The 27,375-nt window shown below is 35.3% G+C and overlaps 1 protein-coding gene across 3 annotated transcripts in view; it reads left to right on the forward strand.

Moving 5' to 3' along the window:
- Nucleotides 1-27,375, forward strand: part of HNF4G (hepatocyte nuclear factor 4 gamma) — a 155,480-nt gene that overhangs the window by 10,635 nt on the left and 117,470 nt on the right. The window contains exon 2 of one of the 3 annotated variants that reach the window (XM_054561781.1): nucleotides 21,401-21,447. The exons of the other annotated variants lie outside the window; for them this stretch is intronic. The gene's annotated coding sequence lies outside the window, so the exon portion shown is untranslated. The remainder of the gene's footprint in view (nucleotides 1-21,400; nucleotides 21,448-27,375) is intronic. 3 annotated transcript variants of the gene reach the window in all.

Genomic DNA, 27,375 nt, shown 5'->3' on the forward strand with positions numbered 1-27,375 from the left:
ATGTTTACTTGTAGAAAGCTGTCCTCTCTCTTAACAATCATATCCTCATCCACACTTTCCTCATTGTTGGCCTTAGTATATTCCCCTTTTGACAAGTCCTTCTGGCTAGGACAAATGGCAAAATTGATGTGGCTTGAGGATGATATCTGGAGTCACTGAATATATAGAAAGAAGAATCTTTCATGAATAACCTAGTGATAAGTCTCTCTCTCTTTTTTCTTTTTTTTCGAGTCACTGAATATATAGAAAGAAGAATCTTTCATGAATAACCTAGTGATAAGTCTCTCTCTCTCTCTCTCTCTTTTTTCTTTTTTTTTTTTTTTTGAGATGGAGTTTCGCTCTTGTTACCCAGGCTGGAGTGCAAAGGCGCGATCTAAGCTCACCGCAACTTCCGCCTCCCGGTTGTTGCCATTCTCCTGCCTCAGCCTCCCTAGTAGCTGGGACTACAGGCATGAGCCAGCACGCCTGGCTAATTTTGTATTTTTAGTAGAGGTGGGGTTTCTCCATGTTGGCCACACTGACCTCGAATTCCTGACCTCAGGTGATCCGCCTGCCTCAGCCTCCTGAAGTGCTGGGATTACAGGCATGAGCCACAGCGCCTGCCTGTGATAAGTCTCTTGTTTTTTAAAAAATTATTTTTGTCTGCTACTTATGTACAAACCACTATTTTCCCATCATGGCCTTTGAGTAAATGATAGTGTTTTGATTAAATAGCAGCAGAGGGGAAGTTCTGTGGACATGCACGTTTGTGTCCCTGAGACTATCAGAAGTTAAACAACAATGCCAAAGTAAGCTGAACTCCAAAGCAAGGCAGATACTGTGTTTGCATTTGGGAGAAACAGTTTAAGTATTTCTTTGAGGCTTTTCTACTCTGCTCGGTTCAGGTCCTCATACCAGCATTTATGTATCACCTTAATTTATAAATGGTGAGTTTTAGTAAGAAGCATTGAATTTACACAAACAATAATCCAGAGGCTACTAAACTGGGTACTTCTCTTGAATCAACGGAAAGAAAAACACAGCAAAGTACCCTTCATGCTGAGCAAAAGTTTCAAGATGTCAGACCCATTCCGAGGGACACTGTCTATGGTGGCATCCCCTCTGTCCTGTCTGAAAGAGATAAATACACATAAGCCTTTAAGATACAAAGGGCAGTTTCTGTATTTGAAGTTATGCATTAAACAGGTGATTTCAGAGTTTCTCAGCTAAAATCCTAACAACTCTGATTGCAGTACAAGCTCCATGATTCACGCCCACAAACACTTCAATGTCACTTACAATGTAATTTCAGCTCATGGATGTTTAGAAGAGTGTGCTGACTCCAGTGCGTCTGTTTTAAAACAGCGAGTGATTAGTTGTGTTATGGCTTTAGCCATCTTGCAATAAATGTATTAGGAACAGTGGTTTATTGATTTAGATAAATGTATCAGGTCCTAGCTATTTAACTTCTTTGTGCTTTAGTTTGCACATCTCTAATATGGGATACTACCACTTAACATTCATAGGATTCCTGAGAATCTTCAATTGAACAACATATATAAGACAACACTCAGCACCATTTCTGGCACTTGGTAGTTGCTTAATCAACTGAAATATTTTTTCACTATTATTTTTAATTTCGTCTTACGATATCAGAACTAGGTTAAAAAAAAAACTCCCAATTTTTGGCTTAAATCAAAAGCCAGGAGTCTTCTTAATTTCTGTCTTCTCCTTACACATCTTATCTAATTCATCAGTAAATTAGAGATCTGCCAATATTACCTTCAAATGGGCCTCACATTTTCTACTTATCTTTATCTCTGCTGCTGCTATGTTGTCTGAGCCAATTGTGTACGTGGACAACTGCTGTAAGTCTACGAACTGCTTTCTCCGTAACCATGTTGCCCCTTCAAGGAGGACATTCTTAAAACATAAATAAGAATATATTATCTTCCTGCTTAAAATCATCTGATTGGTTTCTCATTGTACTATGAATAAAGTCCAGACTCTTTCTTGTGGCCTATGAGGCGTTTGATGTTCCGGCCTCAGCCGTCTCTCTTTTACCTCTTGCAACTCTCTTTGACCCCTGAAGTTTTAGTCACATCTGAGTTTTCTTCATTCTTCTCAAATTAGTCAAGCTATTTTTTTTTTTTTTTTTATCTCAGGGCCTTCCTTCATCGTTTGTGTTCAATATTCCTTCCAAACCCTTCCCCGACCTCCCACACATAAACATCACATGAATATATTTTATCCTTTAGTTCTCAGTTTCTGTGAGTTTCCTCTGATTTGTACAGGTGTCTTTTTTCATATTTATTGATGATTGGAGATAACTGAATAGACCCAGCTGACTGGGAGGTCTCAGCAGCAGACGGTTGAGTGGATATTGTCACAGAAGACCAGGCAGCAAGAGGAGAAAGGAAATTAGGATGCTGAGTATTTAATGAAGCAAAACAAACAAAATAACTCTGACTCATTCTTTACATATAACTTGAAAATGTAAATTACATGACGTAATTATTTTTGTTTAGATTAAGATATGATGATTACTAAGAAGTGCTAGTGGAGGACTCTAAAGCAGTACTGGACAATAAAAGTATAATTCAGCCTCATGTGTACTTTTAGTTCTCTTATAGCCACATCGCAGGTAAGTAGAAACAAAAGAAAGTCACTTTAATAATCTATTTTATTTAACCCAATATATTAAAAATATAATCATTTCAATGTATAGCCAATATAAATGTACAAATTATTAATGAGAAAAAACAAAGCAAGCAAAATTATTAATGAGTTCTTTCCTGTTCCTTTTTCATGGTAGGTCTTGGAAATCTGTGCATTTTACACTTGCAGCACATTTCACTTTCTCGCAGTCACAGTTCAGAGCTCTGTGACCACATGTGGCCAGTGGCTACCTAGTTGCTCAGTCCAGGTCTAAGGGTTATTTAAAAGAAGTTTAATCTGCACCATTCCTTTATCATCTGGGATGACTTTTTATTCAATTTTGTGACAATTTAAATTTGAATTGGTTTTTTAGATTAGATATACCAGCTTTCTATTTTCAATGACTTTTAAATAGATGTATGGGAAAAATATTTTCTTGCATTTATGAAAAACCTATCGTCTCTATCTTAATTATGTTTGAAGATAAATAGGGTTGACAGGGGTTAGTTTACACTGGAGAGTTGACAGCACTGCTAGGGTTTCTCCAACTTTTAAGATTTATGTAAGAGGCAGTTTACACGGAAATTGCACATGCAAGTGGCTCACAAACTTGAGTGGGCATCAGAATCAGCTGGGAAGCTAGTAACTCTGAAGATTTTTTGGCTTCACCCCAGGACTCAGTCAGTCTAGGATGGTGCCGAGCACCTGCATTTGTAGCAAGTTTGCAGGTGCTGCTGCTGCTGCTAGTAGAGGCCAGTACTGGCATAGACCATCTCGTCTCTCCACATGCACGGTGCACGTGGAGATTGCCTTGAGCAACAGGGCATGTTTTACTTCTTTATATGGTTGATGATGCAGACCCTGGAAACTACCCTTTTTTCGTTTGTTTGTTTCTATGTGTGTGTGCGCGTCAGGTAGAGGGTAGATGGAGGAAGTTACTTACCCGCTCATTATGCTGTTGTGTTCTACTTTGAGAAAACAGTAGCAAAAGAACCTTAGGGGAAGCATAACAACAAAATAAATTTCAGAGAAAGAAACCGAGATCAGTGGGCAATACAAGCTCCCTAGTGACTATTCCATGTATTTTACCACTTATGCTGTGAGGGGCAGGGAAATACGAAGGTATTTTACCTGTACAGTGTCTATTTTCTAGGTCCAGATGACAGACTATTACTGAAATAATAATAGCTCTGTTGAATACTCAACCAAAAGCTAGTATTTGCCCCACAGTAATTTATCTGTTTTCTAGCCATTATGATATCCACTAAGTTCTAAGTGTTAAATTAGCTTTTAGGCTCACGTGGAAATAAGTACCATTGTTTATATGATCAGGGCAGTGCTTGTTCAGCTACTGTTTCATATTGGATTTCTGCAAAGCTGCAATTGTGTGAATCAGGCCTCAGTGAATACTGGATAAAATTAACGTCAAATTTCTGAGTGATGAGGAAAATCACTATCAAAGTAAATATATTAACTTTGATAAGGCTATAAATTTTAAGTTTTTTAAAATAAAGGCTAAATTTAGGAAAGAATCCAGTGAAATTAATCTTTCCTCCTTATGTTCTCTGAAAACTTATTTCTCTGCTGCATTATCTTTTTTTTTTTTTTTGAGACGGTGTCTCGCTCTGTCGCCCAGGCTGGAGTGCGGTGGCGCCATCTCGGCTCACTGCAAGCTCCGCCTCCCAGGTTCACGCCATTCTCCTGACTCAGCCTCCCGAGTAGCTGGGACTACAGGCGCCCACCACCATGCCCAGCTATTTTTTTCTATTTTTTAGTAGAGACAGGGTTTCACCATGTTAGCCAGGATGCATTATCTAATATTTATTGAGCATTTATTATTTGCAGGCCCTGCTCTAAATGCTGTATCAGCATTAATTCATTTCGTCCTCATAACAAGCTGATAACTATATTATTATCATTCCGATTTTACAGATGGGTGTTACACAACCAGTTAGGAGCAGAGATGATATTCTGCTGGGCTTGATTGCAACATTATATCTTCCTTTGTGAGATTCTGCTGTCTTAATTTGTTCTTTCAACACTTGGTCTTTCTTCCTTGACCTTCTCCTATTCCATAAACTTGTACTCAACTATACATCCATTTGAAATATTTTTGGCCTGGAATTTTGTTCCCTTTTCCATAATTTTATACTTTTTTCTCCCTCCATGTCTTTTCTAAGTCATTCACCTTATCTGAAAGTATAATCCCTCTTCTTTTGGCTTAGCTCTGCCCTTAATAACATTTTACATTAGTTAGCTCTCATAACTCTCAATATATTTATGACTTTTCTTTTTCTTTTTCTTTTTTTTTTTTTTTTTTTTTTGAGATGGAGTCTCACTCTGTTGTCCAGGCTGGAGTGCAGTGGCACGATCTGGGCTCACTGCACGCTCCGCCTCCCAGGTTCATGCCATTCTCCTGCCTCAGCCTCCCGACTAGCTGGGACTACAGGCACCTGCCACCATGGCCAACTAATATTTTTGGATTTTTAGTAGAGACGGGGTTTCACCGTGTTAGCCAGGATGGTCTTGATCTCCTGACCTCGTGATCTGCCCGCCTTGCCCTCCCAAAGTGCTGGGATTACAGGCGTGAGCCACCACACCCAGCCATTTATGACTATTCTTAATTATAAAAGCAGAAACAGAACATTCAAAGAATTTTTTTAAATGAGAATTAAATCACTATCCAGCACACATATACTTCCTTCTTTGAAACTTTCTGCCCTTTTTTTTTTTTTTTTTTTTTTGATAAGGAGTCTCACTCTGTCTCCAGGCTGGAGTGCAGTGGGGCAATCTTCGTGCACTGCAACCTCAACCTCCCAGGTTCAAGCAATTCTTCTGCCTCAGCCTCCCGAGTAGCTGGGACTACAGGTGTGTGTCACCACACCCAGCTAATTTTTGTATTTTTAGTAGACACAGGTTTCACCATGTTGGCCAGGATTGTCTTGATCTCTTGACCTCGTGATCTGCCTGCCTCAGCCTCCCAAAGTGCTGAGATTACAAGCGTGAGCCACTGCATCCGGCCCTGTCCAGTTTCTTATATGTGTGTGTTTGTTGGCAGGTGTATGTTTTATATTTATTCACTATGAGTAATTTGTATATGGATTTTTATATTGATTATTGAATTATTTTTTCCTTATTAAAGTAAAATTTAGCATTATCTTCTTAATGTCAAATTAAATGTTCATTAAATAGAAATAATACAATCTACCTAACCCTTTTTAAAATTTTTGTACAGGTTGAGAGTGTTTATTAATACAGCATTTTAAATTTTTTACCTTTATTTTTAAAATTTCTACTTTTATTTTTGATTCAGGGGCCACATGTGCAGGTTTGTTACAAAGGTATATTGGATGATGTTAAATTTGGGCTTCTATTGATCCCATTACTCAGATAGTGGACATAATACCCAACAGGAAGTTTTTCAGCTCTTGCCCCCTTCTCTCCCTCCCACCTTTTGGAGTTCCCAGAGTCTACTGTTCCTAACTGTATGTCCATGTCTACCCAAGATTTAGTGCCCACTTATAAGTGAGAACATGCAATAATTGGTTTTCTGTTTCTGTGTTAATTTGCATAGGATAATGGCCTCCAGTTGCATCCATTCTGCTGCAAAGAACATGATTTCTTTCTTTTTTAAATGGCTGCATAGTATTCCATGGTATATATATACCATATTTTCTTTATCGAATCCACCATTGATGGGCACCAAGGTTGATGCCATGTCTTTGCTATTGTGAATAGAGCTGCGATGAACATACAAATGCATTTGTCTTTTTGGTAAAATCATTTATTTCCCTTTGAGTACATACCTAGTAATGGGATTTCCAGGTCAAGTGGGAGTTCTATTTTTAGTGCTTTGAGAAATCTCCAAACTGCCTTCCACAGTGACTGAGCTAATTTACATTCCCACCAATAGTGTATAAGCATTTCCTTTTCTCTGCAGCTTCACCAACATCAATGCAGCTTATTTATTTATTTATTTATTTGTTATTTTTTTTTTGAGACAGAGTCTCACTCAGCCACCCGGGCTGGAGTGCAGTGGTGCGATCTCGGCTCACTGCAACCTTTGTCTCCTAGGTTCAAGTGATTCTCCCATCTCAGCCTCCCGAGTAGCTGGGATTACAGGCACCTGCCATCATGCCTGGCTAATTTTTGTACTTTAGTGGAGACGGGGTTTCACCATGTGGGCGAGGCTGATCTTGAACTCCCGACCTCAAGTGATCCTCTCGCTTTGGCTTCCCAAAGTGCTAGGATTACAGGTGTGAGCCACTGCGCCCAGCCCAATGCAGCTTTTAAAAAATCAACTTATCTAGTATTAACTTCCAGAAGTTAATTTAGTGAGTCAGCAAATTAGCCTTTTTCTGGCTTTTAACTTATATCATGTATTGCTTTTGCTTTTAAATGATTTTTTTAAGTTAATGGTAGCCAATCTTAATCATACACTCAAATTTTTACATATATATTATATAATATATGTTATATATAATATTTATATATTATATATTTATCTATATTATATATGTTATATATAATATTTATCTATATTATATATGTTATATATAATATTTATCTATATTATATATATTATATATAATATTTATCTATATTATATATATTATATATATATATATATATACACACTTCTGTAACCATTGCTATGCCACATAGGAAATTTCCAACTCCCCAAAAGTATCACTGGGCTCCTAACCAGGCATAGATTAATTTCGCCTATTTTACTGTCTTGCTGTGTATTTTTCTGTTGTTCTGTGGTATGCCATTGGATGGATATGCCACAAATAATTTACCAAATCTACTGTCGATGGTTAATTGGGTTTCCCATTTTAGGGTATTACAGTAAAACTGTCTTGAACATAGTTTACATGTCTTTTATTGGACTTGAGCACTCCTTTCTGATGGTTATATTTCCAAGAGTGGAATTACTGGACCATAGAGGATACATGTGTTTAGCTAATATTAGTTTTTTAAGGTATAAAATCTATTTAAAATATGAATGGAAATATTTCTACTTTGTCAATTGGTAAGAATATTATACTATCATTTAAAAGGAGAGAGATCAAATAATTTAGAAAAGTGGTAGCAGAGTCTAGAAACAACTAATTCCACTTGCCTTTGGTCATTTCCTTTCTTTCCTTATAAGCTTACTGTACATGCAACTATATAACTATTTTTTCACAACAATATATTCCTAAGTTTTTAGACTTTTATTGTCATACTGTTTTGGCTGTAAGCACCCTTCACTTCCATTCCTAATGGATTTCGCTCATGCCATTGTGTCTGTCCAGAATCACATCTTCCCTGATCCCTATATGTTTCTCCATTGCACTTCCTCTAGACTTATCATACTTTTTATTTAACTGAGATTATCAGAACAATACATTTTAATGAACTTAAGCTATTCTTATAAATTATCTCTTCTGGTCATCTTATAGCATAATTTTCTCTAAATTAAGCAGACACTTCTTTTATATCTTCTCCTATACCTCTGAACCAGGAAGTGAACTCAGAAAAAATTTCCTTCAACACAGGCTTTCATTTGTTTGTTAGGGTGTGCCGGCAATAAATATTTTCTCTCTGGGACACCTAAATTATAGCCACTGTTTTAACCTTAATAATATTGTTGAGGTGCAGACCAGACAATGTTACCATTATGGCAATTTTTATTTATTGGAGGATAAAAGATTGTTTAGTGAAAAGAGAAGGTGGGAAGAGATAATGATTGGCAATTCTTGTTTATTGGAGGATAAAAGGTTGTTTAGTGAAAAGAATAGATGTGAAGAGGTAATGATTGGCTAAGTACTATGGAACTCCCTGACACTGATCGAATTATGTTAATGTTTAGTTCGTACTTGGGAGTATTACAGCTGCTTGTTAAAACTCCATTATGTAACAACATTTTCAGACTTGGGATCATGATAGGGTTAGGGATAAATATAATGATTAATTTTTAATGCAAGGCAATAATCAGATTTAAACATTTTAAATCTGTGTATTCTTTTTCATATTGTTTCAATATGTATTCATATTCATATTGTTTTTTAAGTGGTTTCAGTTTTGAAAAAAGTTTTAGTTAATGTTCAATGATATTGCTATTACATGAGAAGTGAAGTGATAATAAGTAATCTTTTTAGACCAGTCTTATCAAAAATTTACAGCATACCATGTACTGGTTATTTGCAGGTATTCTTTTACTCGTGATCTCTCTGTATTTCTTTGAATGCATGTTACCTTGTGAATATCAGTGAGTAGGCTGTGATGTTGAACATCTGACAGGCATCCAGACTCTAATTAACTGTTGAAATAAAAATATTAAAAAATTAAGAATAGGCTAGGCACGGTGGATCATACCTGTAATCTCAGCACTTTGGAAGGCTGAGGTGGGTGGATCACTTGAGGTCAGGAGTTCGAGACCAGCTTGGCCAACATGGTGAAACCCCATGTCTACTAAAAATACAAAAATTAGCCTGGTGTGGTGGCACCCACCTGTACTCCTAGCTACTTGGGAGGCTGAGGCAGGAGAATTGCTTGAACCTGGGAGGTGGAGGTTGCAGTGAGCTGAGATTGCACCATTGCACGCCAACCTGGGTGACAGAGTGAGACCCCTTCTCAAAAAAATAAAATAAAATAAATAAAATAAAATAAAGACTATCTTCTCATCTAGTATAGTACTTGACAGATAGTGAATGCCTTGATAAGTATTTGTTGAATGAATGAATATATATTAGTATAATAGGTTAAATTGTAATAATCCTATGTTTCTTTGATTTAGATAATAGCAGGGTATATTGAGAAAAATGTGGAAAATAAACAGAATTTTATTTTCCACATTTACATTTTCCACATTTTCCACATTTACATTTCCACATTTACATTCCACAATATATAAATGTATATATATGTTATGTGTATTATATCAAATAACTTATATTTTATTAATGCAAATGAATCCTGAAGGTTTGTGTGGCACTATTTAAGCCAGCAGTTCTTTTCCTCAGTGTGCACCCTTCACAAAGTCTTGCACATGAATAAGAGGAAGTATGTACAGTAGTATCAATCAAAGCAACGTTGTTTTAGTAGTAGAAATCGACAAACAATCCCAATGTCCATCAATATGCATAAAACATTGCTTTATATACGTATAATGGAACATTACATTGTGGTGAGAACATGTAAACTAGAGGTATACTCATCAGCATGAGTATTAATATTATTACTTACATTTTGTAAAGGGAAGGTAGGAATATTGATCAAAACCTCAGGTTAATGCTGAATCATTTAAATCTAGACCTAGCAGGTGGGTATATGATTGGAGACAGGCACAACCGGGGCTTTCCCAGAGTGTCAGTGTTCTCTTTCTTCACTTAGGTAAGTTACTTGGTGTTTCATTTATTGTTAGCCTTTTACCTGCACAAATGCGTTATATGCATGCTTTCATCTCTGATGTATTTTAAAATTAAAAAGAAAATAAACTATTTCCTAGGGGCAGTAATATGTTAGGTAATATCCTTGTATTTATGGAGCTTCCAGCTACAGTAAAGGTAGACATTAATTCAATAACTGCAATTACTCCAGGCTTATTTAATAAGAAGTATGTGATGCCATAAGACTATGCAATAGCTGATACAGTCTAATCAAGAAAGCGCAGAAAGAGCTTCACTGAGAAAGTTGGAACTGAGGTGATATCTAAATGATGAGTGAAAATTAACTTAGAAAACAAAGGAAAAAAAAGAGGAATATTTGCAAAGGCCGTGTGGTGCAGGAGAGAGCACTGTTGAATGTGAAGAAAATAAAGAAGGCCAGTATAGTTGGAGAAAACGGTATCATGAAGAATATTATTGGAGAGGTAGTAAGGGTCAAAATAAGAATCTTGTAGATAATGCTTTTTCCTTTGCCTATGTTGATGAGAAGCTACCGAGATATTTTAAGCAGGGAGATGAGGTAAACAGATTTACATTTTGAATATATTATTCTGGTAGCAGGTGAAAAATGGATTGGGTGGAGGCAAAGGTAGATACGGGAAGACCAGTCAAGAGAATATTTTAGTAGTTCAAGAACCAGATCATGATAGCTTAACGGAAGTTACTGGTAGAGAATATGAGAAGAGTAAATTGATTTCAGAGAAATTTCGAGGGCAAAATATAAGGGACTTCGTAATAATTTAGAAATGGCAAGTGCGCGAGAAATTCCTCAAGAATAATTTCTAAGTTTCTAGCTTGCCTAAATGAATGGTTGGTGGTACCCATCACAGAGAAAGAATATAGGAAGAAGACCAAAGGTTAAATGGACACTCTAACATGGTCAGATTTGTACACCTAACATGTGTGCATCTTAGATCTCTAAGATCAGGTACTGACTCAATTTAGACTTTGTCTTTCAAAAGTTATGTTTCAACAATGTATTTTGTCTGGAATTTAATCTTCAATATAGTGTAACTCATTTTTCTCTCTCTTTCTCTCTTTTTTTTTTCTTTAGACAACATACAGACATATTAATATAAAGTAAGTGTTTGGGCTCTGTTTTTCTCTCTTCCATTTCAATTTCTTATCATTGTCCCTACTTCTACCATAGGAATCTCTGGATTTCTTTCCACCACAGGAATCTCTGACTCTAAATCCCACATAATGGAGGATTATGGGTTCTTTGCTACTCACCATGGTTAATTAATACCTACTTCTCATAATGAAGCTGGTAGTATCTAATGTAAGCCTTGTTCCAGGATTAGTGAAGATCATGATGTTTCATAAAAGTGTAGTGAAGTTAAGCACAGCTCTGTGTTTTGTTCCTTTTAAAGCAGAAAGGCCAATCAGGTTTAAAAGTCTGAGTTGAAAAAGAAGGCTAGAATCATAGCATTTCATTGCAGTCTTCCAATCAGAAACCCCATAGTTATCCTTTCCTTGTATTTCTGACAGTATGGTAGACTGAATGTCTAGAGAAATCCTTTCATTAGCAAAAAACCTAAAGATTCCAGACAGTATATATATATTTAAAAATTACTTTGGGAGGCCGTGGCCAGCGGATCACGAGGTCAGGAGAACGAGATCATCCTGGCTAACACAGTGAAATCTCGTCTCTACTAAAAATATAAAACATTAGCCAGGCATGCTGGCATGCGCCTGTATTCCCAGCTACTAGGGAGGCTGAGGCAGGAGTATCGTTTGAACCCGGGAGGCAGAGGTTGCAGTGAGCCAAGATCGCACCACTACACTCCAGCCTGGTCAACAGAACGAGACCTCATCTCAAAAAAAAAAAAAAAAAAAAAAAAAAAAAAAAAAAAAATTATTGCATAGCTGAGTTGGTGGAAAGTAAGGGGAATTCTCAGAGTCCATGAACAGCATGAAATAACAAATCAAGAGAAGTAAGCAAGATGAATGTCACTGAAACAGACATTTTCTCTGAAGATGTTTGGAAGTTCTTCACTGCATACAGCCTAGGATTTAAAAGACCATTTTTTTGTGAACAAATTTAGTTTGGGCTGGCAAAAGTTGGCAGATTTGACTACAAATACCTCTGCATGAATAGGATCCCTGAAAGGCAATACTTACTGTGAATTAAACAAGCAAATAAAAGAGACAGGGGGTAGGGAGTAGAGAGAGAGAGAGAGAGAGACAGAGCGAGAGAGACTGCTCTTGAGGGAGATATTTGGTTCTGGGTGTAGTGAAGGAAAAGGAAAGTTTCATCAGAAGAAAATTCATAACTTCTCCCTTATGTAAGCCATATTCATAGTACATATGTAACCTCAAAACCTCTAAAGGTAAAATTTTACTTTTAAGTGACATTTGGTTGACAGTGTCCCCAAGTACTTTGCAGAAGCAAGCAAAAATCCTGTGACAAGAAAACACTTTAAATAAAGGTCCCAAATAACTCTCATAGATAAAATTTCAACGGATATGAGATTGCATTAAAAAGATAATCACTAAATACAAACAGAATAGAACATCTCAGTGAAAGAAATCAGTAAAAACAAACCGTAGATTACGAAGATTGTTGTTGTTAGAAATTTCATTTTTAGAATGTAAATTAATTACATATAATGTTCAAAATAATATACATTATTAAAAATATGGTAAAAGACAGAAGACTATAAAAACAAACAGATACATTTAAAAAAGAACCAAAGAGCATTTTGAGATATGAAGAAAAATTAAGAAATGAAAGTTGAAATTTATTGTATGTGTTATACAGCAGAGTAGAAATAGCTGAAAAGGAAATTTTTGAAATAGAAGATAGATCTGAGAAAATTATATAGAAGGTAGAGCAAGGAGACAGAGCTGGAAAATACAAGAGACTTTAGGAGATAGAGAGGACAGAAAGAGAAATTGCAACATACGTCTAATTGGAGAGCCAGAATGAGAGAAGAGAAAAAACATGGGTGAGATGTTTAAAGTGATAATAGTTGAATTACTTTTAGGATTGATGAAAGACATGGATCTTCATATTCACATAACAAAACAAATTTTAAGTTAATTATGGTATAATCACAGAACGGCTTGATATATTATAGTGAAATCGCTGAACATTGATCAAGATTTTAAAAAGCAGAAAAAGATAATATAGAAAATAGAAGACAGTAGTATATGTTAGAAATGAATCTAAACATATCAGTGATTGCAATAAATATAAATTGAGTTAAATTTTCAATTAAAGGAGATTATCAGACAGAAAACAAATCACTACAAACAAAATCCCACTTCTGTTGTTTATAGGAACACACCTAAACTAAAGAATATAGATGCTAAGGCCCGGCACAGTGGCTCACGCCTATAATCCCAGCACTTTGGGAGGCTGAGGAGGGTGGATCACGAGGTCAGGAGTTTGAGACCAGCCTGGCCAACGTGGTGAAACCCCATCTCTACTAAAAATACAAAAATTAGCTGGGTATTGTGGCAGGCGCCTGTAATCCCAGCTACTCGGGAGGCTGAGGCAGGAGAATTGCTTTAACCTGGGAGGCAGAGTTTGCAGTGAGCCAAGATCACACCATTGCACTCCAGCCTAGGCAACAAGAGCGAAACTCCATCTCAAAAAAAAAAAAAAAAAATATATATATATATATATATATATAGATGCTGAGTGCAGTGGCTTACACCTGTAATCCCAGCACTGCACTTACAACAGTGGCTGAAGTAGGAGTATAGCTGGAACCAAGGAGTTGCAGACCAGCCTGGGCCACATAGGGACACCCCATCTCTACAGAAATAAAAAATAATAATAATTAGCCAGGCGTCGTGATGCGCCTGTAGTCCCAGCTACTCAGAAGGTTAAGGAGGGAGGATAGCTTGAGCCCAGGAGGTTGAGGCCATAGGTTAAACCATGATTGTACCACTGCACTCCAACCTGGATTATGGCCCTGTATTAAAAAAATAAAAAAGTAAAAAGATGGGAAAAGATATACCAAAATTAAAAAAAAAAAGAATTTGTTTTATTTATTTATTTATTTATTTTGAGAAGGAATCTCAGTCTGTTGCCCAGGCTGGAGTGCAGTGGTGCAATCTTGGCTCACTGCAACCTCTGCCTCCTGGGTTCAAGCGATTCTTGTGCCTCAGCCTCCCAAGTAGCTGGGATTACGTCTGGCTAATTTTTGTATTTTTAGTAGAGATGGGGTTTCAGCACGTTGGCCAGGCTGGTCTCAAACTGCTGATCTCAGGTGATCTGCCTGCCTCTGCCTCCCGAAGTGCTGGGATTACAGGCATAAGCCACCATGCCCAGCCAGAATTTACTTTTTAAATAACATAAAAAGGAAATTCTAAAGCAAAAATACTGTTCTATATGGTAGCTAGCTTCTGAGATGCCACCCAGCAATCCTTGTCCCCTGGTATTCATGGCTTTTTAAAAGACTCATCTAAGAATGAATAGGCATGATCTTTTTAACCAATAAGATAGTCCAGAAACGACAATGTGTGATTTCTGAGGTTAAGCTATAAATGTAGCTTAACCTTGTTCTTTTGGAACAAGCTTTCACCTTGTTCTTTTGCAACACTTTATGGGGGACCATCAGCTGGAATTCTGTGTAAACATATAGACAGTTCTGTGGAAAGGTACATATTTAATGAATTTAATGAATTGAAGCTTCAACAGACACTACCAATTTGCCAGCTTTTTGAGTGAGCCATTTTCAAAGAAGATCCCCTGCCCCAGTGAAGTCTTCGGATGTCTGTACTCCTGCTAACACCTTAAGTGTACCCTGTGAGAGACCTCAAAACAGAACCACACGGCCAAACTGCTCCCAAATTTCTGACCCATAGAAGCTATAAGAAGGCCAGGTCAGATGGCTCATGACTCTAATCTGAGCACTTTTGGATGCTGAGGCAGGGGGATGGCTTGAGGCTAAGAATTAGAGACCAGCCTGGTCAACATAGCAAGACCCCATCTCTACAAAAGGGAAAAAGAAAAAAATTAGCCAGGCATGGTGACGTGCACCCATAGTTTTAGCCACTCAGGAGGCTGAGGCAGAGGATCACTTGAGCCCAAGTTTGAGAGTGCAGTGAGCTTTGATGGGGCCACAGCACCACAGCCTGGATGACAGAGTGAGACCCTGTCTCAGAACAAAAAAAAAAAAAAAAAAAAAAGAAAGAAACTTTAAGATCAATTTTAATTGTTTTAGGCCATTAAATCTCTAAGCAACTCAACTCAACAAGAAAATATGATTGTATTTATTGATTGATTTTTAAATGTTTTACTATTACTATTATCAGTAGTAGTAGTAGTAGTAATAGAGACAAGGTCTCACTACTTTGTTGCACAGGCTGGTCTCAAACTCCTGGGCTTCAGTGATTCTCCCACCTCAGCCTCCCAAAGTGCTGGGATTATAGGCATGAGCCACCACGCTTAACTGAAGATACAATTTTAAACCTTTATGCATGCAAGTATAATGTCAAAATAAACTAGGTAATAATTTGCATACATTTTAATATATCATTACAGTTGGAAACTTTAACACAACTATATCAGCAATTCTAATATTGACCAGCCAAAAAACAGTAAGTATATAGTAGATTTTATAAATTTCAAAAGACTAATGTCATACAACTATAGTGTTTGACTTTAGCACAGTTAAGATAGGATTCAATATAAAGATAAGAACCCTCTGGTTTGAAAATCAAAAATAGACACCTTAAAATAACTATGTTTCTTTTCTTTTCCTTTTTTTTTTTTGAGACAATGTCTCACTCTGCTGCCACGCTAGAGTGCAGTGGAGTGATCTCGGCTCACTACAACCTCCGCTTCCCGGGTTCAAGCGATTCTCCTTCCTCAGCCTCCTGAGTAGCTGGGATTACAGGCGCCTGCCACCCCTCCCAGCTAATTTTTGTATTTTTAGTAGAGATGAGGTTGTACCGTGTGGGCCAGGATGGTCTCGATCTCCTGACCTCATGATCTGCCTGCCTTTGCCTCCCAAAGTGCTGGGATTACAGGCATGAGCCACCGCACCTGGCCTAAATAACTTAGGTTTCCAAGAAGAAATCATAATAGAAATTAGAAATTATTTAAAAATGAATGATCATGAAAATGCCACATATCAAACCATCTGGAATACCACTGAAGTAGAAACAAAAGGGGAAGTTAAGGCCTTAACAAGCTTATAATAGAGAGGAAAAAACAGTGCAAATAATTGAGATAAACAACTAAAGAAGTCAGAAACAGAACAACAAAATAAACACAAAGAAATAGAAGGAAAGAAGTCATAATGATAAAAATGTAATAAACAAGGTAACAATAATACAATAGCGAATGAAAAATAGGGAGTGAAAAACAACTCTTAAAATTTGAAAACGCTTAACAAAATGATTCCAGAACACAAACAACAAGGCCAACACACACACACACACACACACACACACACACCCACACACACACAAATCAGGTAAGAAAAGTGGGGTATAACTATGATGCAGCAGGTATTACAATGATAATACAGGGACATGATAAATAGCTTTATACCTGTACGCTTAAAACATTTAAAATAGTAATTGTGTCCACAAAAATATAATTTCTCAAAAATAACATTTGAAGAAATAGAAAAACTTAGTAGTCTGATAAATCATTAAGGACTTGAACCCATTGTCAAAAATCTCTCCATAAAGAACATACGAATCTGAATAAATGATTTCACAGGTGCATTTACCTAACAGTTAAGGAACCTATAATTTCAGTCTTACTTTAACTCTTTAAAAGAACAGAACATCTGAGAACATTCTACAACTTAATGAGGCTAGTGTAATTTTGATATCAAACCAACACAAAATACAAGGAGGAAAAATAGTAGGTCCATCTGACTCAAGCACAGATGCAAAGGCCTATACAAAATATTAGGAAAGCAAAACCAAATTTGTTTATAAAAGATAAATCATGATCACAGGTTTATTATAGAAATGCAAACTTGATTAAGCATTAGAAATCTACTAATGTATTCACCAAATTTATAGGTTAAAAGTAAAATCTATTTCAGTCATCTTACAAATACAGAAAAATAACAACCTATAAAATTAATGTCAATTCATGTTTTTGTTAAAAAAGCTTAACAACCTAAAAATACAGGAGACTATCTTTATTATAATAAAGTGCAGCTACTGAACTCTTTTACTAAATATCTCATTCCATGGTGAAACATTAAAATCCAGAGTAAATCAGTGATGCCTGTTTTCACCACATCAGTTCAACGTTGTGCTACAGACTGGACCCAGGGCAATGGCAAGAGAAAAAGCAACAAGTTATTAGGCTCTGAAAAGAAAAAAGTAATTTTTGTTGTTGTTGTTGTTTTGAGACAGTCTCACTCTGTCACCCAGGTTGGAGTTCAGTGGCGTGATCTGGGCTCACTGCATCTTCCGCCTCCCAGGTTCAAGCGATTCTCCTGACTCAGCCTCCCAAGAAGCTGGGATTACAGGCATGCACCACCATACCCAGCGAATTTTTGTATTTTTAGTAGAGACGGGGTTTCTCCATGTTAGCCAGGCTAGTCTCGAACTCCTGACCCCAGGTGATCCACCCACCTTGGTCTCCCAAAGTGCTGGAATTACAGGTGTGAGCCACCACACCCAGCCAAAAAACAAATTTTAATGTTCTATAGAAGATAGGACTTCCTATTTTAAAAAAATCTATAGAAAAATTTTTAGTAATTTTTTTTACTATAAAATCCAAATACAGCATTGGTGTGCATTTGTATATATCAATAGTCTGTTGTTACCGTCTTAACTTTGAAATATTCTGTTATAATAGCAACATAAATTATAAGGTACCTCAGAATAATGGGAAAAATGCAAGTTTTTTACACGGGAGAGAATAAAATTGTATTGTAAAACATTAGAAGACACTTAAATAAATTAAAAATTATATTATAAATAGGAGGACGTTGTTTTTAAAATGACAATTTTACTCAAATTGGTTATGATTTAATGCAATTCCTATTTTCTCACCAGGACTTTTTCATGAAAACTGACCAGCTCATTTGAACATTTATGTGGTAGATCAGATGGACAAGAATTACTGATTTGCTCTTGAAAAAGTAGGACAAGGAAAGACCTCTTGCCCTATCAGATATCAAGATCTATTTTAAATCTATTATAATTATTACAAAGTATTGTTAGTTTAGAAATATATTGCTGAAACAGAATGCTCGGCCCATAAACAACCCACACTTCTGTGGAAACTCATTCTCTGAGCCTGCTTTGCAGATCAGTGGGGAAAGGGTAGTTGCCCGAACAAAAGATATTGGGAAAACTAGTAGTTAATATAGAAAAGATGAAACTGGATCCCACCTCACACTTCAAATTCAATTCCAATTGGCTTAATAGGTGAAATTTGAAAGGGACATAAGAGAATATCCTTCTGATTGCTTTTCATGAAAGAATTAGTTTTAAAAAGAAGCAAAGCTGTAAAGAGACACTGAAACATATTTAAAGTTTAAAATGAGGACTTTGTCCAGGCACAGTGGCTCACACCTGTAATCTCAGCACTTTGGGAGGCTGACATGGGAGGATCACTTGAGGCCAGGAGTTTACAACCAGCCTGGGCAACATAATGAGATCCCTGACTCTACATAGAATAAAAAAGTTAGCTGGGCATGGTGGTGCATGCCTGTAGTCCCAGCTACTCAGAAGGCTGAGGCTGGAGGATCGCTTAAGCAGTTCAAAGCTGCTGTGAGCTATGATTGTGCCACTGCATTTCAGCCCGGGCTGAGCATCAGAAAAACATTGTTTCTTAAAAAAAAAAAAAAAAAACTTTGTAGGTGGACAGACACTATAAAAGACTGCAATGGCATTCCAAAAGCTGGGAGAAAATATTTGCATTGCCCACAACCAATAAAGTTTCAAATATAAAAAGTCAGAGTCAGTCAACTAACAAAAGAAAACCAATAGAAAAGTGTGAATAAGGCATAGACATTTCATAGAAATATTTGTAAACATATTCGCACTTATCTATAATTAGAGAAAAGCAAGTTTAAACTGAAATTCTTGTGTCATACTCATCATATTTCCAGGTACTAAGTGTATAAAACTATCAGCATTAGTGAGCAACAGGAACTGGCATACACTGTAGGCAAAGTGAATCTTTCTACAATCCCTTTAGAAATCTATTTGGAATCAATGGTAAAGTTAAGCTATAACACTGAGAAAGCAGTTCCACTGCTAAGTATATGTCGGGTCAAGGGGCCTTAAACTATCTAGGACAAAGGAAGAATGTTTTCTAAAATTTCCAGTCTTTTATAAAATGTGACAAAAATAAATTATTTAAAAAAAGGCTTGAACCCAGGAGGTGGAGGGTGCAGTGAGCCGAGATCACGCCACTGCACTGCTGCCTGGTGACAGAGTGAGACTCCATCTCAAAAAAAATAATAATAAAAATAAAATAAAAAAAAGAAATGTTAATACACTTCCAGAAAACTAAATTTAAAAACATAGACATAAAAAATATAAACTCATTTTTATCATTAGATTCGGTAGACATATAATTATATTTTAATAAAATAATATAAAGTAACACTAATGAAAATATAGTTAGACAAACCAAACAAGTTGTTCATTGAAAGTGTGATTATTATAAATTAATATAAAGAATCACTATTACGCTTGTCACCTTTTGTCATTCCACAATTATTTCTAAATAAAATGCTATGAGTGAAATAGGCATTTCATGTATTTTATGACTATAGGAGCACTTTGAATATTCATAATATGTAATTAATAGAGTTTTTAATGTGACAAATGAGCTTGTTTCTTGCTTGTTTGATGTATCTAAACTGGATTGATGACAACACTACAAGGAATACTGTATTATTGAAATTGTTCCCATATTTTGTTACACTAAATCAATTTCACAACAGCATGTTGACAGGTATGTACAGGTAATGATGCATATACATAAACATATGCATATTTAAGAAATCGTGAGTTCACTCTCATACCTCCAATTCTAATCCATCACCAGATGATCTTTCTTGCCTTTTCTCATTCCCTATTTGTCTCTTCTTATACAGCCAGATCCCTGGCTCCCAATAGCTACAAAACACTTATTCATTTGCTTAGTCTTATACAGACATCTAAAACTGTTTCAGAATTACTTCCACTGTACCACTGTAAAACCTAAAACAAGTTCTGGATATATCAGAACATTGTCCTTGTCCCTAACATCCAACCCTGCTCCAGACTGAGGGAATACAGACAAATAATGAGTTCACAGGAAACTTGGATTAATTCCCTTCTTTCCTCTTAATCTCCCTCCCTCTTTCTCTCTCTCCATCCCTCCCTCCCTTCCTTTCTTCCTTTTCAGTTACGATATTCATTTGGAATACAATTTACCTTCATGCATTTTACCTTGCTTTCTTTCTGTTTTACGTTTTTTTTTCTGCTTCCATTCTTATTTAATGAAAATTTTAAATATGTATGTTACGCTTTCAAAAGTAAAAACAATATATATAGAAGAATTACAACAGGACTCACATTCTTCTCGTTATCTCTTCTGCTCTATATTCCAATTATATGTAACCAATTTCAGTGGGATTATTTTTCATAAAGATTAGCAGATATATGTATAATAGTTTTTGTTTTTTTCTCTCACGAGTAGGGTAAATATATATGCTTTTCTTTTTCCCTCACTTTGATTTTTTTTCTCCACTTAATTATATCTCTTGAAAGTTACTCCAAATCCATTTATAGAGATCTTCCTCATTATTTCTTTGTAGTTGCATAGTACTGCATCATGTATGTGTATTCATTGTATATTTAACCAGCATCCTAGGCTTGGATATTTAGGCAGTTTCAATATTTGCAATTTCAAACAATCCTATAATAAAGAATATTGTGCATATATTTATCATGGTTGGAGGTGTATCTTCAGGATTAATTCATAGTAATGAGATTAAAGCATCCAAAGAGTAAATGAAAATGTAATTATTTTTAACTTTCATACAAAATTAACCCATGGAGCCTGGGATTACAGGTGGATGCCATAATTATTTAGTATTTGCAAAATTCATTTTCAAATCTCCATCCATAACCTGTTTTAATTTATAGTTAACTTAAATGATGAATTTTTTTACATGTCTGCATTTTGATGAAAAGTAAATTCCAAAGTACTCTATCAGATTCATAGGATTCAATGATAATTTTTTCCTGATGTGCAGTATCAAGATCTTCATTGATAATATTGTTAAATTATAGGACACGTCATAATAATCTAAAAACTTTGTTCTTTTAGGCCTCTGACTTTCATTTTGGTTTTTTTATCTGACATTAAAAAACATATTACATTTTTTTCTTAGAAAGAAGTATGAAGAGCAATGAATATACTAAAGATAAAGACAATGAAGTAAGTCTGGTAGTCTCAATCACATCTTTACTTGGGATCAAAATGGTTTAATAATTTCAAAGATATTAAGAGTTCGCATATATTAAATCATGTCAAAAACTTCAAACATTCTCTACTGAACATTTTCCTTTATTAAGCATTATATCTCCACATTAAATAAAGAGTTTTGTAAAATACAATAAGCTTACATGTTATAATCATAATATAATAATTTCTAACTTAAAACTGTTCTTTAAAGAATTCAGTTTTTACTACATAACTAAGACTTTTTTATAGCAAGTCTTTCTTGGTGAAGCAATCAGAATATTGATTTCTATTGTCATGAAAGCTCCTTAAAATTTTTTTTTCTTTCCAGTTTCCACACACAGTATTGAAGGTGAAAGCTTCTTAATCTGCATAACTATTTCAGAATATTGTCTTGTCATTGCAACTGTGCCATCAGAACATTATCTTAATGAAACTTAAACTCCCAACTATTATGTCAATGTAATCCTTTTCAGTTTTACAAATAGATAGCTGGTTGTTTCTAGTCATCAATGACGTTGAGAAAATACTTCTTTATATCACCAGCCTGTACAGTTTACACAGAGATTAAAATAGTTGCCAAGTTAGTGATATTTTTGCATTCATCCAGTTCCTAGCTGTATTTGTTCTGTGAGTGGGTCCATTATTTTTCTTCATTTTTCTGTAGTGTTTTAAAGTATGCTGTCATTGAAAAGTGGGACTTGAGCTACTTTCTTTGCAGTGGTGCAGCTATCATTTCTAACACACTTTTGATGCAGTCTTTCACTAATGTCTCAGCAATTTTTTATGAATTTTTAGCTTTAACAACACCAACTGCTTTTTAAAACCATCTATGAATTGTTTATGTTTAAATAGGAATATGTATAGTTTCACAGATTGCCAACAATTATGGCTAAAAAACTAAATCAAATATATGGAAGACAATGTTTTATTTCTTTGATATTGTTTATTTTTCATTATTTTGTTTTGTGTTACCACTACATTCTGAAAAGGTATACCCTGTCCTGACCAAAATTAAAGAAAAAAAAATGAAGCCTATACTGCTGTCAATAAATTAAAGATTAAAACTAAACACACAAATTTTACAGCCCTAATTTAGCTAATAATGTTAAATTATACATTTTAAAAGTAGGCTTAACTTTAAATTAAGACTATACATGTATGTATAAAAGTATATGTCCTCATTTTATCCCATTTTTATACACTTCAATTAATTAATTTCTTCTTATTATTATTCTTATTATTTTTGAGACAGGATCTTGCTATATTGTCCAGGCTGGAGTGCATTAAAGTGATCATGGCTCACTGCAGCCTCAACCTCTTGGGCTCCAGTGATCCTTCCACCTTAACCTGAATAGCTGGGATTACAGGCAGGCACCACAATGCCCACCTAAATTTTAAATTTTTTTGTTGAGACAAGGTTTTGCTATAGTGCTGGCTTATACACTTTTAGATTGCAGTTCCCAATCTAATTTTAAAAACATTGCATGGTTCTATTGTGCGTGACTTGTATGTGTGTTTTTTAAAGTTTTTATTTTATTGTCCTAAGAATACTTAACATGAGAGCTACCTTGTAACAAATTTTTAATTTTTAATTTTTTTAAAGCCAGGATTAGAACCTTTTTTTTTTTTTTTTCTGAGACAGAGTCTTTCAATGTCACCCAGGCTAGAGTGCAATGGCACAATCTCTGCACACTGCAACCTCCATCTCCCAGGCTCAAGTGATTCTCACACCTTAGCCTCCTGAGCAGCTGGGACTGCAGGTGTGCGCCACCACACCCGGCTAATGTTTGTATTTTTAGTAGAGATGGGGTTTCACCATTTTGGCCAGGCTGATGTCAAACTCCTGGCCTCAAGTGATCTGCCCTCTTCAGCCTCCCAAAGTCCTGGGATTACAGACGTGAGCCACCATGCGTGACCTTTTTAACAAATTTTTAAGTGTACAAGAAAATATTATTAACTGTAGGCATAATTTACAGCAGATCTTGATAACTGTTTTTTGTCATACCGTGAATTCAACATTATCAAACTAGCGAAGTCCTATTAAATGATGTGAGTTCACTGATTCTGTGCTTGGATATTATAGCAAAACCAGATTACTGTTAAAGTTTCTAAATGCTTGCTCTTCATTTCTGTACTTATCCCATCACAAACTTGTAGCAAACAATCAGCGAACTGGCTTGGGTCCACAAACCACACATTGATTTTTGCACCTGGAAACATACACCAGAATATTTATAGCAGCACTGTTTGTAAAACCAAAAATTGGAAACATCCCAAATGTCCATTTATAGTAGAATGGATAAATGCATTGTGGTATATTCATGTGATGATTTACTATGAAGTAGAGAAAATAAACAAAGCATTCTTGTGTCCGTTAACATAGATGAATCTTATAAACACAATGTTCAGGAAAAAAATCAAGTCAGAGAAGAAGGTATTACAATAATATTTTATTTATATAAAGATTTAAAAGAGAAACAACTAAATAGTTAATTGTTACTAATCATAGATATGTGGTAAAACTCAAAGAAATGCAAGAAGTTATTATCACAGGATAGAAATTACCCAAGAGAGTGGAGATTCAATCAAGTTAAGGTACCCAGGGCACTTCAAAATTACTGTTCATGCTCTACTTTATAACCTGGTTATCGGTTATATGGATATTTGTTTCATTGTTATTAAACTGAACACATATTAAATATTCTTTTGCATATATATTTTATAATAAAATTACTAAAATTATAAATAGGCAAGACTTTTAAAAAATATTTTTGAAATACATTTAAAAACATGTGAATGGCCCAGCGCGATGGCTCATGCCTACAATCTCAGCACTTTGGAAGGCCAAGATGGGAGGATCACTTAACCCCAGGAAGTCAAGGCTGCAGTGAGTCATGATTGTGTCACTGTCTCCAGCTTGGGCAACAGAGAGAGAGCTGGTCTCAATTAAAAATAAATTAAAAAATAATAAAATACATTAAAAAATAGGAAGACATTCCTAGATGGGAAGATAAATAATCACAATTATGCATTTGATCCAATTCCAATCAGAAAAAAAATTAAAAATTAATACCCATAAATATTTCCTAAAGCCTGCAGGAGATGGGAGGTCATTATTTTATATGGAGTTTGAATATAGAAATTTGATCATGACAATATAAAAACCTGGTTTTTAAGGTGTTCAGGGATAAAAATAAAATAAAATGCCTATATTCTGTGAGTCTGCCAGAACAACTATAGAACAAGTAATGATCAGATGACCGTGACTGGAAAGCATGACAGAGCACAGGAATGCTCAGTCTCAAGCTCTACTATGTATTGCCTTCATGATCTGAATGTTTGCATCTCCCCAAAATTCATGTGCTGAAATCTTAATTCTCAAGATGATGGTATTAGGAGGGTGGGGCCTTTAAGAGGTGATTAAGTCCTGAGGGCTCTGCCCTCGTGAATGGGATTAGTTCTTTTATAACAGAGGCCCTAGAAATCTAGCTAGTCTCTTCTACCATGTGAGGGGAACAGGAGAAGCAGTCATTATGAACCTAGACTGGGCCTTCACCAGACACCAAATCTGCTGGTACTTTGATCTTGGACTTCCTAGCCTCCAGAACTGTGAGAAATAAATTCCTATTATTTATAAGCAACCTAATTTATGGTATTTTGTTATACCAGCCTGAAGGAACCAAGACACTTAACTATTTTAATCAAATCACTTAACTGCATTATCCAGTTTTCCAGTCTCTAAAATGAAAATAACAATAGTATTAATAACTTCTGAATTATTGCAATAATTATATGACAAAATATATATTAAAAGGATAACAAGTTATACATTGGTAGTCAAAAATTATTTATTTTAGCCTCATAATGAAGAATTCTATAAAATTTAAAGTATTCGGTGTTTTACTTTGTTTTCCTTTTGAGATGAGAGTCTCACTATGTTGCCCAGGCTGGTTTTGAGCTCCTGGGCTCAAGTAATTCTTCCACCTTAGTCACCAGAATGGTGGGGATTACAGGCATGTGCTCTGCATCCAACATATTTGCTGGTTTACTTAAGAAAAGTGAGAACATATGATATATATGGCATGTGATTTTTTTCACCTATCTATATTGTGTACATTCTTCTATGTCAATCTTTTTTGTAGTTGTAATAAATCAGTAAGTTGTAATTCATTTTATGTTTATCATTTGACCAAATAAAATTTAAAAAGTCATCCCCCTCTCCATAGTACTGAAAATGTTAAGAACTGCAATTATAAATAAATAAGGGTGACTTGTCGTACTAGATATTGATTAAACTCTAAAACTATAGTAATTAAAGCTCTATGATGTTGGTTTGAGAAATGAAGAATAGAGCAATGAAACAACATAAAGGCTCTGAAAGAAAATCCAATATTTGTACGTTTCTAATATAAGATTATATGATGTAAGTATAATACATGCTTATAATATGTTATTGTAATATATATAAGGGGGAAACTGATAAGTACTGCTGGATACTGTTATGAATATTCATTGGGAATGAAAAATTATAAGTGAAATATTCAGAAAATTTTTTAAAAACAGCAAAAAGGACAACTATCTTTCTGATCTTGGGATAAGGAAAATTTTCTAAATATAAAAGCAAAGTAAGAAATTATAAAAGGAAGTAATGACAGATTTGATGAAAGTTAAACATTTAAAAAATACATAGGACTATATCAGAATCATACAAATCAAGCAACCTATTGACATTATTTTCTATATTACAAATATAGATTTAACTCCCTAAAATGCAAAGGACTTCATAAATTAAGAAGAAAATTTCTCAAACCTCATTAAAAATGACAAAGAAAATCAAATAGCATAATTTCACAAAAACTGAGATTTGGCAGGGGTATAGCAGTTAGAATGAAGATCATGTTGTTATAATTAAAGGGCCCCAAAAAGTTGTTTAAATAAAATAGAAGTTTCTTTCTCATATAACAACATCAAAGTCTCTGGTCTAGGTTGGATGGTATTTGTATTTCACATGGTTATTTGGGGATTCAGACTGCTTCTATCTTTCTGCTTTGCTATCTCCTAGGGCAGCAATTGGCAATTTTTTTTTTTGTAAAGAGCCAGATTATAAATACTGTAGAATTTGAGATCTCATATGGTTTCTGTTGCAATTACTCTACTCTGCAATTGTAGAATTAAAGCAGCTATAAACAACACATAAACAAATCGTTATAGCTATCTTCCTATAAAATTTTGTAAATTTGGTTTAATTAACTAAAAATACATAAATTTTTGGTGTACTACATGATGTCTTGATATATGCATACACTGTAGAATGGCTAGGTCAAGCTACTTCATATATGCATTATCTCAGTAATATATATATATATATATATATATTTTTTTTTTTTTTTTTTTTTTGAGACGGAGTCTCACTGGGTCGCCCAGGCTGGAGTGTAGTGGCACGATCTCGGCTCACTGCAAGCTCCGCCTCCCGGGTTCACGCCATTCTCCTGCCTCAGCCTCCCATGTAGCTGGGACTACAGGCGCCCGCCACCAAGCCCGGTTAATTTTTTTGTATTTTTAGTAGAGACGGGATTTCACCATGTTAGCCAGGATGGTCTCGATCTCCTAACCTCGTGATCTGCCCGCCTCGGCCTCCCAAAGTGCTGGGATTACAGGCGTGAGCCACTGCGCCTGGCCTATCTCAGTAATATTTTTTATTGTAAGCTTTATGATACTGGTTTGAGAAATGAAGAATAGTTAAAATCTACTTAAAATCTATTCTCAGCAATTTTTAAGAGTACAACATATTGTTACTAACTATAGTTCCCCGATGTACATATATTCTTCCCTTATAACTAAAATTTTGTGTCCTTTGACAAATATTTCCCCAATCCTTTTATTCCCCACCACCTTAGTCTC

This window comes from Pongo abelii, chromosome 7, assembly GCF_028885655.2.
Source record: "Pongo abelii isolate AG06213 chromosome 7, NHGRI_mPonAbe1-v2.0_pri, whole genome shotgun sequence".
Classification (NCBI taxonomy): Eukaryota; Metazoa; Chordata; class Mammalia; order Primates; family Hominidae; genus Pongo; species Pongo abelii.